This window comes from Cariama cristata, unplaced genomic scaffold, assembly GCF_000690535.1.
Source record: "Cariama cristata isolate BGI_N322 unplaced genomic scaffold, ASM69053v1 scaffold1605, whole genome shotgun sequence".
Classification (NCBI taxonomy): domain Eukaryota; kingdom Metazoa; phylum Chordata; class Aves; order Cariamiformes; family Cariamidae; genus Cariama; species Cariama cristata.
The window spans coordinates 34,074-34,697 of record NW_009615604.1 but is presented as its reverse complement, the minus strand read 5'-3'; positions in this window follow the sequence as shown (position 1 = coordinate 34,697).

Genomic DNA, 624 nt, shown 5'->3' with positions numbered 1-624 from the left:
GGAAAGGGCTAAACACTGCAAAAATCCACAGCCCTGTGCCAGAAAATCATGCTGGGAGCCTTAAACACGCTGGTGCGGATGCGGTTCGGCTGGTCCCCTCTGTGCGGGGCAGCACGGACAACTACAGGTCACCCCGTGCCACCGACCCAGGCTTAACCACACGGTGACATTAAAGGGGTTCTCTGCTCACCGCAGATGGGTAACGATTTGTGCCAGGAGGGACATTAAGCCAAAAGCCAGGACCTGGCCCATAATACCACCGCCCTCCTCGTGCAAGAGCAGCTTTGAGCACTCACTTCAACTTTTCCAACCACCCTCTTTTTAAAGCATTTCTTGCCCTCAAATTCAAGGATCAGCCAGGCAACGGGTAGCCAGGGATAGACGTGCACGTTTCCCCGTGGCACCATCACCCATGGGGCTTCGGAGACTCATCTCTGCCAGCACCCTGCCCTTCCCACCGACCGCTTTCCCAATCCAGCAGGCCAGGAGAAGTTCTCTCTAATTACTTCTGGGTAATTAGGTACCGCTTACAGTCACAGCATCCGTGTCTGCTTTCTACCAACCTTCATCCTACCAATGAGACACAGCTGGAGAGAAGATGCTGCAGATTTTGGAGAAGGGAGA